Source organism: Solanum dulcamara, chromosome 2, assembly GCF_947179165.1.
Source record: "Solanum dulcamara chromosome 2, daSolDulc1.2, whole genome shotgun sequence".
NCBI lineage: Eukaryota > Viridiplantae > Streptophyta > Magnoliopsida > Solanales > Solanaceae > Solanum > Solanum dulcamara.
Genome location: NC_077238.1, coordinates 64,339,701 through 64,354,947, shown reverse-complemented (window position 1 = coordinate 64,354,947; position 15,247 = coordinate 64,339,701). Strand labels below are relative to the sequence as shown.

At 35.9% G+C, this 15,247-nt stretch overlaps 1 long non-coding RNA gene across 1 annotated transcript; it reads right to left on the bottom strand.

Annotated features, from left to right (window-relative positions):
- Window positions 1–547: 547 nt before the first annotated feature.
- On the bottom strand, window positions 548–4,804 carry LOC129880624 (uncharacterized). Its single transcript, XR_008765448.1, has 2 exons — window positions 4,493–4,804; window positions 548–4,022 (listed from the first exon to the last, which is right to left on the bottom strand). It is a non-coding gene; the product is annotated as an uncharacterized LOC129880624 (long non-coding RNA).
- Between the last annotated feature and the right edge of the window lie 10,443 nt (window positions 4,805–15,247).

Genomic DNA, 15,247 nt, shown 5'->3' with positions numbered 1-15,247 from the left:
ATGAAAGTGAGGCAAATAATTTTGATTGGTTTTTTATTCTAATAAATGAAAGTAAGTAAACAAGTTTAAACTAACTGATTATTCAATTTCACGTGGAGTTGTCAAGGATTTAGAAAAATTTCAGGGCTGCAGCTTAGCATGAGTTTAGGCATAATACTTCTTCATTTTGAATCCTATGGGTTATCAAGCTATTAATTTACAAGGTTAATTTTACAATCATGATCTCTCGACCTCTAATCGCCTACCACAGTTGACAGTCTAACTACTTCGTTGAGCGGGAACATGAACCAACCATGGATCATTAAGCTATCTTCTTGTTTCATTACCACACACGATATACTAGGTATATCTCTATCCTAGATACGAAGCACTCTAAGTTTTAACCTATAATGAACACGTTCCTTGCATTCCGCATTCTATCCCTCTATTCCCCTCTCAAGTTCAAAAGTGGACAAGAAATGTGTTCTAATGTTGATCAGACATTAAAATAGTAAAAGCAAGAATCCAATGATAACTTAAAGTGACACCCTATCTTCATCCAAAGAAATTAATATTAAGCCATCACTCGTAGTCACAACCCTAGAATTAGGGAATTTAGCTACTCATACTTTGATTCATGACAATAGTTTGATTACAAAGCATAAAATTCAAAAGATAGAAAGAATAGAGATAAACCCTAGTGTTCTTGAGAATAGGTCGTTCAAAAACATTCTCCACTGAGTTAGAAAAAGAATAATTTAACAAATAATAAAACTTGGCTATTTATAGAGTTTGAAAAAAGTGTGGATAAATTTCAACTTCCAGTTCTGCGTACTGTTCCCTCGCTTCAGGTTCAAATTAACTCTCTCTTCTTTTTTCTACGTGGAGCTATCGCGCACTCCACTGCCTCATAATTTCATCCGGAGTCAAAACTAATTTCCCAAGTCTACGACGTGGACATAAGGCGGACTCCACTATCTCACCTCAACTTTGCTCCATCATTAAGCCTTTAGCTTCCATTTTCAGCTTGACTTCCATTTTCATCCTTTTTAGCTCCTTTTGCAAGATTTCCACCCTACAAACACCTAATCACTGGTTAGTGAAAACACAAGAAAACCTAACTAAACTACCATATTCCACTTAGGATTTGATCCCGAAATTAACTAAAAGCATGGTTTATTTGGCTATTTGGCATATAAATACACCTAAGATCACCATCCCATACTTAAAGCTTTGTTCTTCCTCAAAAAAATCCACAGATTTACACACAAGACAAATCTGATACACTACTCAACACTAGGCATTTAAGCATAGACTAGAACGACTAGCAGAGATAGCATGTATTCAAACAAGCTTGTTCTAAAGATCAATTCAGCACAAATGATTAGTTCCAAATATTTTAACCTCAAAAATTGACTCTGAAATTTAGCAAACTCATGCATACTAATCATTCAAAAGATCGTATGAATCACCTATTCTTCATTAAACATATGCCCTCACCACAAGATTGAATTACCCAAAATCATTCACATGCACACAATTTTAGTAAAATAGGTGTTAGAATTGAATTTTGTTCACTCTCCCAAATGAATTCTCATGCAAACAAGAGGACCCATAGGCTTGCTCATAGTGTACTACTCCACTAATATAAGACTGTGTAAGTTCAAGATCAAATAGGACTTAAAAGGGTTGTAATGTAGGCTAGGGGCATTTAGGGATTATTTTTGGCTATGATTAGCGACTAACGTTTCCAAGCCTTTAATACATTGTACTTCTTACTCACAAACCTCTTCCAATAATATATTTCGTACCTCTTTCATTGTACCCAATTTTTTGTATTCAGTCCTTCGCTTTAAGCTACTTACATACCTATCGTAGGGAGTTTTTGACTTTTATAATAATTTTTTCATTCGGTTTTTATTTGTGTACTCCCTATTAATCAGACATAAGTTTCAAGCACCTATAAAAAGTTTTTAATGAGACTTCACACTCATCTTTTCCTCCCTTTGATCTTTTCTACTTGACATATTCGTAATTCAAAAATGCTTAGGAGTTTTGGATCAAATTTGGTATAATGAAAAAAAGGGATAAGCTTTATATGAGGCTGCCAAAGAACAAGTTAAAGGCTCAAAGGGGTTAACTAGGATCATATATCGAGGTAGGTAAAAGAGGGTACAAAATAAGGCTACCAAAGAATTGCCTATATCATTTCTAAAACTCACAATCTTTATTTCTCTTTGTAAACATACCGGGCATGTTCTATACATCTACATGTAAGCATGGAATACAACAACACCTCACACCTACATGGCATATATTTAAATCAAGACGGTTCTCAACGGACTCTCAACTAAGCAATAACGTGAATTCATAATTAAGCATACATCACATCGAGTCCAAAAATTGAGCTTAGGTGTCTCAAACATAGTCATCATGTTTCATATCATGCTTTCACATTTCAACTTGCCTTAGTTGTGTAGCCTAACAAAACACCTTAAAACAAAAACAAGACACAACATTGATGAGCGTACCCTTAAGATGGTCGTCATCTATCTATCATAGGAAAACTTCATTTAACTAAGACTCCTAACTGACTCTAACATACAAGACTTGACTTTTTTTTTTGTATAGTACAAGGGAACTATACTCGGCCAAAGAACCGCAAACAAATTTCGAGGAACCCAAAATAAAATTACTAAAATTAGCAAAAGCAAACATATTTAGAAAGAGAAGTATACCCCACCCCACACTTAAACTTTAGCACTGTCCCAATGCTTTAAACCTCAATAGCTAAAAAACAAACAAGGTAGGGTGAGGAACTTTCCTGATTAGTCCTCCATGTCGTCGTCAGCTTCGAGGTCCTCAAGAGTTAGAGGTTGGTCAACGTCTTCCTCTGAATTAGAATCTATGTCGGACTCAGCATGCAATTTATTCTTATCAGTGAGCACATCATCATAAGTGGGTTCGAAGAAATCAGGGCGCAGTCCCAACACCGCAATGGCATGATCATTTAGAGGATATTGTCTTTCGACCTCGGTCAGTTGCTCTCTTGGTAGACGTTAAGCACTCATTTCTATAGCGTAACATCTCCAGCACATACATGCCGCAATGATAAGATCATCCCTTCTGTGGAGCTCTACTATAGTGAGGGTAGGCCCATGGATGGTGTTTAGGCCCTTAGTCTTTGTCACATCTACAACAACTGTGCAAAGAGGAGCCATTAGACCAATACTTCTTGGGGCATCCCTGTATTCCGACATAACCTGGTGATCAGTCTACCAAATGCATACCTTCTGCCTTGATGTACTTTGGCTTTTCGCATGGTAGACTTCAGCACAGCTACCACATTGATTTCAGGCCCTTCATAAGAGCATACACCAATCAAAAACGATCCCTCATGACATCAGTGAGATGCAAGCTCGGATCAAATAGCTCATTACAATGTTTATCCATATGCGCGCTTCCCTGTTCATATGGGCATGCAAGAAGTCTGGTGGTAACCTCGATGCCCATGATATCTACACTTAGCCGTAGACCGGCTACCATACTGAGTGTGCTTGATTTCCTGATAAGGTGGGTGAATGTTTAAGCTGGTCAGCACAGCAGGAAAAGATTCAGCAGTCCCCAGAAGCTTGTTCAATGCTAGTGGAGTGAGAGGAACATCAACCCCTCGCATATTCACAAATTGCAAATGTGTGTCAGGTTGCTAATTGGCATAAAACTCGCACACAATATGCAAATTGCACTCCATCGGGTCAACAAAATATAAACTCCATGTGGAGTTCTCGAATGCATCTCATTATTTGAGGGAACTCCCTCTTCAGATTATCATCATCGATACAAACATCAAAGAAGTATTTTACCTCCGTGTGTTTCTTGTACCAATTCTTGCCAGCTGTGTTGACCACTCATATGCCATAGCAATGCATTTTACCTCATGGCACTGCCAGTGCTGGGAGCACATATGCCCCACCACGAACTCTTTTATGGTTGCTTGCCGATGCGGGCTCTTTTTCGGGTCTATGAGTTCCAAATCTAGTTTCCTGCAAATAGACAACACGAAAGTTAGTCTTTATTAATACAATCAACAAGATCCCACCCAAACTTATGCAAAATCACAGTCTGCCCACAAGAGAGGGTACTCAGACGTCTCCTCATCCTTATATTCGCCACATTCTAGTGCCCACATCAATATTTTTACAATTCCCACATTTTCTTATTAACTTTACTCAAGAATTCGTTACAATTGCACTTTACACCATCGAAACTACCCATTCAAAATTTGTGTGCTACTCAAGATTTTACACAACAATCAATTTGTTCCAACCTAGCAATGATTTTACAACTTTCTCAAGTTCAAGAATCAATTCAAGCAAGAACTTAATATCTTTCCCCATGAACATACTTTCACAATTAGTATCCAATTTCGGAGAATTAACTCTCAAAAATAAAAACACATGAAGCTACTCCAAAATTTCACCCAAAGAGAGAAAATAAGAAGTTAGAAACCAACCTTTAGTGCTTAGAATGAAAACACTTGAAGAACTTAGGAAGAAATCCAACTTCGCGATACGAATTTGAAGTTGAAAAGTTTAGGGCTTGGGGAAGGGGAGTGTTTTTTTGTATTTTTTCGGTGATTTCTTGAGGGAATAAGGGTTGGGGGATGAAATTAGGTGTTAAAAAAGGATGGGGGTCAGGTTATTTGGGTAAACACGAGTAAAACTCGTGTTTTTTTAATAAAAGTTAAAATTATCTGCCCAGGTCTGTGACACGGAGACGTCGCAAATTTTACTATTTTTTGCTCTTTATTTTTTCCAATGAAACACCAATTTCAGGCTCAAGTTCACAACGTAGAGACGTCGCGGACTCCACTATCTCTTCATCAAAAATATTTTTTTTGGTTACAATTTACAAAATAAATTCAGTACTACCCTAGGCTATAGGAAAAGAAAAAAAATGCAACAAAATAAAATTAAAAAAATCAAAAACTAAAAATCAAGGCCTACACTAAAGCTAAAAACAAAGAAAACTAGAAGACATAATTTTGCTTGTTTTAAAAATCGGTGGTAGTCCGGAGAAGGCCCGAGACCCACCCTTTATAATGTTTTTATCTAATTATGTTTTAAATCCACTCATTATGTTTTGAAAAAGACAGATTGATCCATCATCATGGCCAAAGTCTGTACTTCTTTTGATTTAAATCATTTATTGTGAAATTTACATATTACTTACTTTCATGTTTTAATTTTTTACTATCTAACTATGTTTGTTTATGATTTCAACAAAAATAATTTAAAATCTACCAACATCACAAGTTGAATAAACAAAATGATATAGATAGTAATGAATTCGAGGAATATGAAGAGGAGACCACGATATCGGAGCACCTCATCGAGGAATTGAAATAATTTGAGAATCAGTATAAGCCAAATCTAGAAAAAATTGAGGCCGTGAATTTAGAAGATGACGAGTGTGTCAAAGAAATTAGAATCAGCATCCATTTGATAGTAGCTCAAAGAAGGGAACTTATCAGCTTGCTCAAATAGTACATCGATATATTTTCTTGGTCTTATGATGATGTGTCAAGGTTGAGTATAGACATTGTTTCACATAAGTTATCAATTAATCCAGATTGCAATTCGGTAAAACCAAAAACCTGAAAGTTCAAGCCAGATTTGTTACTAAGCAAATTCAATCAAAAATTGTGAAAGTGGCGCAATATCCGACTTGGTTGGCCAACATTGTTCCGATGCCTAAGAAAAATAGAAATATCATAATTTGTGTTGATTATATGGATCTCAAGATAGCTATCCCCAAAGATAACTTTCCATTGCCGAATATTCACATTCTCATCGACAATTGTGCCAAGCATACAATGCAGTCATTTGTGGATTGCTAGGTGGGTTATCACCAGATTCAGATGGATGGAGAAGATGCATAAAAGACAGGTTTCATCACACCATGGGGCCTGTATTATTATCGGGGGATGCCATTCGGTCTCAAAATGCTGGTACCGCTTATATAAGAGCCATGACGACTATTTTTTGTGATATGATTCACAAGGAAATCAAAGTGTATGTGGATGATGTCATCATCAAGTCCCACAATAGTTCGAATCATTTGATTGACTTGAAGAAGTTCTTTGATCATTTGTGCAAATACAATCTAAATTTAAATCTATCTAAATGTGCTTTTGGAGTGCCGACAGGCAAGCTGTTGGGATTTATAGTTAGTAGAAGAGGTATCGACCTTGATCCTTCTAAGATTAAGGCGATTCAAGAATTACCTCCCCCAAAGACCAAAAAATAAGTGATGAGCTTCTTGAGAAGATTGAACTACATTAGTCGATTCATAGCTCAGTCCACGGTGATTTGTGAGCCTATTTTTAAGTTGTTGAAAAATGATGCATTGAAAAAATGGACCAAAGAATGTCAAACTACTTTCGATGCTATCAAAAGTTATTTATATAGTCCAGCAGTGTTGGTTCCTCCACGAAAAGAAAGTCCATTGTTGCTAGACTTTTCTGTCTCAGATAATGCATTTGGGTACGTGCTAGGTCAATATGATGAGCCTGGAAAGAATAAGTGAGCAATCTACTACCTAAGTAAGAAGTTTACTCCATACGAAGATCGTTATACTCTTTTGGAGAAGACATGGTGTACTTTGACTTGGATTGCTCAAAAGTTGAGGCATTGTTTGTCTTCGTACACTACATACCTCATTTTCCAAGATGGATCCATTGAAGTATACTTTTCAGAAAGTGATGCAAACTGAAAATTGGCCAAATGGCAAATGTTTTTGAGTAAATTCGATATTATGTATGTGACTCAAAAATCCATAAAGGCACAAGCCCTTGCTGATCATCTCATAGAATATCTAGTCGATGAAGAGTACGAGCCACTCAAAACATACTTCCCCAACGAAGAAGTATCATTTGTAGGAGAAGACATTTACGAGGCATACCCTGGTTGGAGAGTATTCTTTGATGGGCTATGAATCATAAAGGGAATTGAATTGGAGCAGTCCTAGTAGCAGAATCTAGCCAACATTATCCTATGGTAGCTAAACTCTGATATCGTTGCACAAATAACATGGCTAGTTATGAAGCTTCTATTATGGATTTAAAAATGACCACCGATAAGAACATTTAAGAGTTTATAGTAATTGGATATTCAAATTTATTGATTCATTAGGTTCAGGGAGAATGGACTGTAAAGAATCTGAAGATCACACAACACGTGCAGTTGGTGCAAAGGTTATGCGAGAGATTCCGTAAGATCAAATTCAAGCATACTCCAAGGTGGCAGAATGAATTTTCTGAGCTTTTTCTACTCCCTCCTCAATGATCAAACATTCAGTTACAAATTATATTGACCCTTTAGAGATATATTTGAAAGAACAACACACTCACTATTTGCATGTTGAAGCGGAACCTAATAGAAAGCCTTCGTATTTTGACATAAAAAAGTAACTAGAAATTGGACTTATCCAAAAAATGCACCATTCAATCAAAAGAAGGCAATATGTCAAATGGATAACAATTTCTTTCCAAGTGGAGAAACCTTTTATAGAAGGACTCCAGTTATGGGGCTTCTCAGGTGTGGCGATGCAATTGAAGCTACGAAGCTTATTGAATTGATACATGCTGGAGTTTGCGATACTCATATAAATGGGATTACCTTGGCGAAGAAGATCCTCTGAGCCAGTTATTTTTGGATGACTATGGAGCATGATTTTTATAAGTATGTGCAAAAATGTCATCAATGTCAGGTGCACGGTGATTTGATTCGAGTACCTCCTCATGAACTTAATGCTATGAGTTCTCCTTGGTCATTTGTATCTTGGGGCATGAATGCCATTGGTCCAATAGAGTCAACCGCCTATAACGGACATAGATTCATTTTGGTTACCATTGATTATTTTATCAAGTGGGTGGAAGGAAACTCGTATAAATCAGTGACGAAGAAGATAGTAGCCAATTTTGTCCACAAAAATTTGATATACAGGTTTGGAATACCGGATTCCATCATCACTGATAATGGGGAAAACCTTGAAAATCATTTGATGAAATAAATATGTGAGCAATTCTAGATCACCCACCGTAACTCAACCGCTTATTGTCCTCAAATGAATGAAGCCATAGAAGCTGCCAACAAAAACATCAAAAAGATCTTGAGGAAGATGATTGGCAATCACAGAGGTTGGCATGAGATGTTGTTGTATGCTTTGTTAGGTTACTGAACGACTTCCAAATTATCAATTGAAGAAACTCCAACTTTTTAGTATATGGAACGAAAGTATTAATATCCTTCAAAGTGGAAATACCTTCGTTGAGAATCATTCAAGAAGCTGAATTGAGCAATGTCGATTGGGTTCGCAACTGAATTGAACATTTGGCTTTGATTGATTAAAAGAAAATGACCACTATTTTCCATTGTCAATTGTACCAACAAAGGATGATCTGTTCTTTCAATAAACGAGTGAGACCAAGAATGTTTGAAGTTGGTTAGTTGGTTCTCAAACACATTTTTCCCCATCAAGATAAGTATAAAGAAAAATTCACACCAAATTGGCAAGGACCGTACATGATTCACAAAGTATTATATGGAGGTTCCCTAATGTTTTCAGAAATGAATGGCCAAGAGTGTACAAAATCAATCAACATAGATGTTGTCAAGAGATACTGCGCTTGAAGATTCAGAGTCTTTTTTTTTTATCTTTTTCCCTGTAATTGTATCATTTGTTTTTAATCATTTATATGCTTATTTTTTTAATCACTCCCTTTTGTAATGAATTATGTCAGACCTGAATTCTCAAGGATGAAATACATAGACAGCCTACGATGCAACTAGAAATCAGTCGATTCCGTCTAAGAATGGTTTCAATCCAAACCTTTTTGTATGTCAGCTTCCGTCACTCCATTATATATTTTTAATATTCCCTTTTATATTGAACTACGTCTAGCTTAAATTCTCAAGAATGAGATATGTAGGCAGCCTATGTCGGCTTCGATCACCCCTTTATTTATTTTTAACATTTTCTTTTGTATTTGAACTATGTTTGACCTGAATTTTTAAGAATGAGATACGTAGGAGGCCTATGTCGGCCTTGTATTATGAAGATGATAATATTATTATTATCCAGAGAGTCATTCATGCTATATTATCAAAGACGATACTATTATAATCCAGAAGGACATTATGTTCATATCGTTACCTAGAGGGTCATTCATGTTGTATTATCGAAAATAATAATATTATTATTCAGAGGGATATTATTTTCATATCCTTACCCAAAGTATCATTCATGTTGTATTATCGAAGATAATAATATTATTACCCAGAGGAACAACGTCTTCATTACGCAGAGAGTCATTCATGTTGTATTATTGAAGAAGATAATATTATTACCCAGAGGGACATTATTTTTATATTGCTACCCAGGGGGTCATTCATGCCGTATAATTGACAATAATTTTATTACCCAAAGGGACATTATTTTCATATCGCTACCCAAAGGATCATTCATGTCATATTATCAAAACAGATAATATTATTGCCTAGATGGACATCGTCTTCACTACTCAGAGGGTCATTCATGCCATATTATTAAAAGAGATAATATTATTGCCCAGAGGGACATCATATTCACTACCCATAGGGACATTGTCTTTATCACCCAAAGAGTCATTCACATCATATCATCAACGAGATAATATCATTACCGGAGGGACATCATCTTTACCACGTAGAGGGACACCATCTTAGTACCATTGCAAGAAAGTCATCAGCATAACATCATCCCTGAGAGGCCATCAACATAATGCATCACATCAACATATTACCCAACCACGAATTTATCATTTATAGCGTCAATCCCGAAAGAGAATGATATTCAAGAAATATATTTTAAATCGCATCAATATAAGCTTTATTTTCTTTACATCAAACTAAAGGAAGATGACGTCAAATGTTTAAAGAGATGAATGCGTGCCAACATAGTAACGACACTACTTCTTCATTTTGAATGATATTTTGTACTAATAAATTGTGTTTCAGTCTTTGTCGAGAGAATCCAAGAGGATGAACTCTCAAATAAGCCACAGGTGGGGACGACATCAAAAAGGATGCAGCACAACGTGAAATGTTTTCTAAGCAGCAAATTGGGTCCTAGTCTGAAGAGAAATTCTTTTCGGATGAGAGTTGAGGAGCAACTTTTAACACAATCAAACCACACCCATATCAGAAGACATGTGGGTATCTTTCCTAGGGGTCTATTAATTTTAATTTCGCATTCAGAAAAATTTATCTCTCACTGGAGGCAACTTTCTAATACGAGTGACAATGCACCAAATGCTTTGGAAATTATGTTCGTGTAAGTTCTTGTTTATGGATGTGAAGAGCTCTATATTCATGACTAAGAGGTTGCAAGTTTTTTTTTCATAGCTCGACTTATTTACCACTCTTTCAAATTCAAAGGTTATCTTAGCATACTAAATTTCCTTTTCAACCAATCGAGTCGAACTACAAACAACCCGATTCTCAAGTTCAGGGATATGTAGCGGGCCCAATGTTGAAAACTCAATTGTATTCCAATAATCACTCTCAATCTCATTCCCGATCATTCTGGTTTCTCCATAATTCGATGCCAGCATAGCTTTTATATTCTTTCAAAATCATACGCCAAATCAAGAGTCTCAAACTACAAGTATCACAACCCAAGTCTAGGGACTAGATGTGACACGGTGAATGAGATACCTGGAGGTACCTCATCCAAGCCTCTTAACATTCATTTAGCTTCTCAAAGGTAATGACATTTCAACAAGCGGAAATAAGAGGGGTAATTGGACTAAGGGAAAAGCACACTTGATAAGAGTCGATAACAACATTAACAACTACTTTTTGTCCAACAATACCTCTACATCTTAGGACTTTGCGGGGGTTAAGACATGTCTGTAGCTCACCCTCATAATAAAAAAATAAGTACAAAGGAAATCCAAAATTTTATACAATTCAAAATCTAGAAAGATAAAAAAAGGTATTGTTCCCGAAATATGGGGACTCACCAAGTAGTAGTAGCCTTCAACAATCAAACTAGCCACAAATAGGAGAGTGTGGAGCAACATCGGTCCCTACATAGTGATATAATGTAGGAAAATAATATGTTTTAGTACTTTGAATGTACTAAGTATGTGAGCATGCAATATAATGAAAGACGTTGAGACATTTACAAGCATAGTACATGAGTGAATAAATGCATGAGAGATCTTATATATATAACATTAAACATTCATTTTGTGAGAAGATAACCATAACCGACATTTAAGATCATGCGTGCTATTATACGGAATTCAACATAGCCCCCTACGTTGGCACATGGAGACTAATTATCGGGTAGAACTCCATCAACTTTAATCATTTCTTTAACTTTAACTTTAAGGGCTAATTGTGGATCCACTAACCTAAATAGCCTACAAGGGTTCCTATGTTGGCACATAGTTAATGCAACATAAGACTCTACTTAAGGACCCCTTAGGTCGAGTCCCCATCTACATGCTACATTCGGTGCTAGGTCAACCCCATGGAATAACATTTAGATATCATAATAACATAAACATTCGTATAACTTTAAACATCGAATCATCATTCGGTAAAATAGCTCATTAAAATCTTTGTTTGATTCAAATATGTGAGAATTGTCTTTTCACATAAAATCCATTCTTTGGCTAAGAAGCCTTTTCATCATCCTTCAATCATTCTTTCATTTTATAAGACTCCTTTTAAACATAAATGTTTGCTTTCATGAAATTTCATTTGGAGTCAAGGCTTTCAATTCAACTTCATTTCAACATAAGGAAGCTAGGTGGATTTATATCATTCAACCTTCCACATACATTTAAAACAATGCTAGCATGCATGAGAGTGATGAAAATACATCAATTAAAACCCACCAAAATACTTTAAAGCTACTTTCATGCCTTCATAATAGGACCAGAATAAAACATTCTTTTCATGAAATAGAGGTCAATACATATCAACATAAGTAAATAAACTTCAAATAGAAAATATTCTATGCATTTGGAATCATCATGTTAAAACCCATAAGATTTCATCATCTAAAATTGAAACATCAAGTTGAGAAAATATTTGGGCTCTATGGGTGAAAGAAACCCACATACCTTGGGGAATGAAATCATTAATGCAAAACTTAAAATGGACACTTGATCTTCTTGGAGTGAAACCTTAGAACCTTTCTTGAAGATGCAGGATACTTTGAGAGCACTTGGGAGGTTAGGGTTTTGATTTCTTAGGATGTAAGTAAGAGTGAATAAGCGTAAAAATACTTAGGTCCTTTAGATAAGTAGATTTTGCCTTCAAACCGACCTCACTTTGAGTTAAAACACAAGTAAAGACCAAAATGTCCCTTTTAGGATCTGGTTGGACTGGCTTTATAGGGATCCTTCACGCTCTGTGGTGCCCACTACGGTCCGTGGTGGGGTCCTGTGGTAAAGGACTTAGAAAACATATTTTTTGAACCTGTAGGGTAGGTCTTTGAACTTTCTTCACGGAGACCTTCATGGTCCGTGAAGGAAATCATGGCTCGTGAAACATGGCCATGGTGCAATTCCTGCAGGAGGCCTGTAGAGTTACCACCATGGAAACACACCATGGTCCGTGAAAAGCTCCACGGTCCATGGTGGTCGTCTATGGCCTTTGCATTTGGGAAGTTTCCTAGGGCCTTAGTGGTGACCACGGAGGGCTTCACGGCATGTGGTTCTCACTATGGTCTGTGGTCCCTTTCCTGCAGGTCTAAGCCTCGGAATCACCACCACGGTGGCTCACCACGAGGCATGGTGCATACTACGGCCCATGATGGCCTCCTTGGTCGACTCTTAATGCTAGTTTTCTATATTTTCAATCTCTGTTTTTTTAGGACTTTCCAAATTTTTGGGGTCTTACAACAAGTGGCCTAAATTCTCTTCTAGTCTAAAATATGTAGGAAAATCGATACTGGGTCTGCCATAATTTCCATAGTCCGTAATAACCCTCCTTTTAGAAAGATAAAGATTTGGTCCGCCAAAATTGGATTTGTCAATTTTCTTTGTCCATGATCTCTTTCAACGACCCTATCTAAAGAAAGGAATAGTTGGTGACACCTAATTTTGACCCGCCACAATATGGATTAATCATCAAGCTTCTTCAATTTTAAACAATTTGAAATAATTACTTTTAAAATCCAAAAATATTTTCAAGTTATTTTTCAGTAATTTCGTCATTTTCATAATTTTTTAATGATATATATAGTTCTATATGATTATTAGATTTTCTAAGTATTCAAAATGATCTCAAAAAGAATTTGCTTGTAATTGATTATTTCATAATTTATAGTTTATATTTTCGAATTAAATAGTTTATAATTAAGCTAATTAGTTTATTTGTTAAGATTAATAAGCTCATTAATTAATTAGTATTAATTCATCTTATTTAATTTTTAGCCGAATTCACTAATCAAATCTATTTTGATTCGTAATTCGATTGGCTATAATTGAAATTCATGTCATTTCTTAAATTTCATTTCTAGTCATTTGAGCCATTTTCCCCCAATTTCCAACCTACAATTACAATTAAAAGAATATACTCCTACCGCAACACCTAACCGATCCAATTTTACCCCAACACAGCAATATACACCACCGACCTTTCCCAATTTCCCAATCCATTTCCCTCAACCAAAACCCATTCCCTTTTTGACAATTAAAGCCCAACCCAACAATATTACAATACAACCCATACATACTGCGTACAATAACACAACAGCATACCCAATTCTCAAAAAAAAACACCACCCAAATATACAATATATACCCATAGTCTACACACACACCTTCATGTATACGACCTCCATCCTGCGTCGTCTTCTTCAACCTCCCCTACAACAGTATATAATAGTTGTTTCCTCCCAACAATTCATCCTTGGCTCAAGAGATTGAGCCACGTAGAGCTTTGAGAGAGTAATTTTGAATGCTCGCCCTCTTTTAAAAACATAACATAGGTCGTCCAAAAATGTTCTCCACTGAGTTAGAAAAAGAATAATTTAATAAATAATAAAATTTAGAAATTTCTAGAGCTTGGAAAAAAACATAGACAAATTTTAACTTCCAGGTCCGCAACACAGACCTGTTCCCTCGCTTCAAATTTAAATAAATTTTCTCTTCTTTTTTATAAGAGGATCTATCTCGCACTCCACTACCTAATAATTTTATTCAGATTCAAAAATAATTTCTCAGGTCCACGATGTGGACACAAGGCGGACTCCACTATCTCTCCTCAACTTTGCTCCATCACTAAGCCTTTAGCTTTTGTTTTTAGCTCGACTTTCAGTTTTGTACTTTTTAGTTCCTATTGCGCGATTTCCACTCTACAAATACCTAATCACACTCGTTAGCGAAAATAATAAAAAATCTAACTAAAATACCATAACCCATATAAGATTTGCTCTCAAAACTAACTAAAAGCATGGATTCATTTCGCTATTTGGCTTATAAATACGCCTAAGATCGTGTTTCTTTCCTTGGATGACACCACAATAGGAAACATCAAGTACACCTCCAATACTAGACAAGTAGACAACATACAATTCTTTCCAGATCCAATGATTATTGCTAAGTACAAGGACCCCTTTTGTAGTACTATCAAAGACCGATTTTCAAAACTCGACACTGGCACCATAATCGACTTCGGAATGCAATAAAGTACAAAGCAACCCTCTTACTGGATCACTTTCTCTACTGCTTGATGGTCCCCTAGTTATGCTAGTGGAAATCCAAGTTAATCTTTTCTCTTAAGTCATTGCTTCCTCGTATTTTATGTTGGATTGTTCATTACTTCTTCGTATTTTATGTTGGATTGTTCATTGCTTTCTCGTATTTTATGTTGGATTATTTCCCGTGTGAAATTACTATTGTGTTTATTAATGAATTGATGTTTGCCAAAATGTAATGTCACGCCCCGAGAGGGTACCCTAAACGTAACCGGTACTCAAAAGTCATTGCTGGCTCCCAAGCGAACCACTTGTCCTGATAACACATTCGTTCATTTATTCAATCAGCAGAAGAATCAACATGAATAAAAATTTATTCAAGTAGGCTAATCCAATCAATATTTTGAGAAGAATAATATATTTACAAAAAATCTCATATCAACTCCATATCATGAGAATAGTTTTGAAAATCAAAACATCTACTCAACACTATCATCTATCTCTCTAT